This window comes from Triticum dicoccoides, chromosome 5A, assembly GCF_002162155.2.
Source record: "Triticum dicoccoides isolate Atlit2015 ecotype Zavitan chromosome 5A, WEW_v2.0, whole genome shotgun sequence".
NCBI lineage: Eukaryota > Viridiplantae > Streptophyta > Magnoliopsida > Poales > Poaceae > Triticum > Triticum dicoccoides.
The window spans coordinates 430,827,454-430,829,850 of NC_041388.1; positions in this window are offsets into that span (position 1 = coordinate 430,827,454).

Here is a 2,397-nt window from a genome sequence, read left to right on the forward strand (position 1 = left end):
CCCGACGTCGATGCGCGCCCCGCCATCCTCGCCGCCCAGGTCGACCGCGTGCAGGCGTCCCTCACGGAGGAGCAGCGCATCCTTCCTCAGTACGCCGCCGACAACCACGTGTCATGGGCCGCGTACTTCCAGCGCCGGCAGGCGCAACGGCTGGCGTCCACCAACGGGGCGCCGGTGGTGGGGGCGTCAAGAACAGCGAGGGGCGCCGCATATGGTGGGGAGCCCCCGGCCGCATGCTCCACGAGGTGCTCCAGCACCTCGATGGTGGCAATGACCTGCCGCTGGCATACCCTGCGGCAGCGGCCGCCCCGGTCCCCCGTCGGAGCGCCGGGAAATGGAGGCCCAGGACGTTCGGCTCCTCCTCATCTTCCTCCTCTCACTTCTCCTCCTGCTCCTCTTCACATTCCTCCGGCTCGCCGGCGGTGTTCGGCGCCAAGGCCGAGCCTGCAGCGGAGACACCGCTCGGCCGGCGCACCCGTAGCACCGGCATCGGCATCAACAAGGGCGGCCGGCGCGCCTCCTCCTTGGCTCCTCTACGCTACGTCAAACCGAAGATGGAGCCGGGGATCGCCGTCGTGAGGACGGAGCCAGGGCTCGCCGACGGCGTCAAGGAGGAGCTCGACGATGCGGCGGCCTTGAAGTGGGCACGCGACAACTGGGCGCAGACGGAGCTGCAGCGCCTCGCCTACGAGCGGTTCGAAACTCGGCGCCGTGGCCGGGACGAGGGAGGCGTCGCCGTCCTCGATGACAGCGACGACGACGCGCCGCCGCCACCGGTCCGCCAGGGCGACGCCGGGTAAGGGTCCAGCAGGGGCGTCCGCGTCAAGGAGGAGAAGGCCGCCGCAGACGATGGCGAGGATGACGGCGACGTCGGCGACTTCACCGCGCTCAGCGATTTCTTCGCCCCTTAAAAATAGTTGTAGTTGCGGCCTTTTTAAAATAACTTTGCTATGTAATGTTGAATATGTCGAATATATGTCCAGTTTGCCGAACTTTAGCCGAATACTTTGTCAAATTTGCCGAATTTTGCTAAATACCCCTTTAAAAAAAACAGCGTCTAAAGACGGTCCTGTGACCGACGGCTGGGAACCGATCACCCCCACATCAATTTTAGCGCCGGCTCGCCTCAGACGACGATTTTACGCGCCCCCTAAAAAGCCAACGGCTGAAGATGCTCTTACCACGGGCAGCTAGTGATACGGTGCGCAGCCGGCGCCGGCAACGCAACAGACTGCACTTCAGGCACCCGACCGGATGCCAACCGAAACAAACAAGCTTGAGCTACGGTCCAAGCTGCGTCACGTACGCGTGCAGCTTCTTTTTTCTAAGCACGACGTACGTGTGCAACTGATGCCGTGCCAGCTCATCTCTCCCCACTTCCTCTGATGCACAGCACACTTCTTGTTGAGAACGAAGTGTAGAGCCGACATGTCTTCGTTGCTCCGTACGTGCAAGTCCCTATGCTTCCATTTTCTTCCTTCATTCATGTACGTGGAATTAAGGGGCTGTTTGGTTTGTGACTAAGAGCATCTCCAGCCGTTGTGCCCCTCAGGAGGCGTTTTTTCGGCCTCCTGGGGAGGCCCCGGCGAAATTTTTGGTATGGGGGCGTGCATTTTCCCAGTCATCCCCCGATAGGTAGTCATTTTTTCTTTTTTTTCTCCGGTCATTCCAACAAAGGCCTTTTGTGCATGCCCAACATGCCGGACTCGAGCTAGCCGACAATGACCCCAGGCCACCCCGTCCTTCGGGACCAGCCCAGCCGCCCCACGCGCCGCCTGGCCTCCCGCCCCGGCCGCCGCTCTCGTGGCCGGGGCCGCCCGTGGCCATGGCCGGCGCGCCCGGTGCCGGGGCCGCCCGTGGCTGGGGCGCCCGTGGCCTCCGCGCTCGAGGACGGGGCCGTAGGCTTCGTCGCCCGCGCCCGCCCACAGCGTCGCCGGAGGAGACGACGAGGAGGTCGAGGGCGTTCGCCGCCTCCCCGCACGGAGGAGAGAAGGAGAAGCACGCGCCCTGTTGCCTGCCCCGCTGCGTCCGTCGGTCGCAAGGCACAACAACGGGGGCTTGGCCGCCAGTGCGCGCTCCGGGTACTGCGGCGCCTGGGCCACGGAAGACGGCGCGAACATGCTGCCGGGGAGGCTCTGTGACGTGGCCGAGTTGCTGCTAGTGCTGGCGCGCGGAGGGGCAACGCAGCCGGCCGGGGACGCACACGGGAGCGATGGGATGGGCGCGGACGTGGAACCTGCTGACGCGCGCGGCCCTGGACGTGGAGTGGCGGTGCGAGAGCGAGACCTCCGAGTCGGAGCTGTCGCGGGAGGAGCGGCGCCGAGGCGAGGTCCGACGCGGTGCCCGTGGACGCCCGAGCAGCTCGCGCCAGCGGCTCGAGCCTGGTGAGGCGAGAGC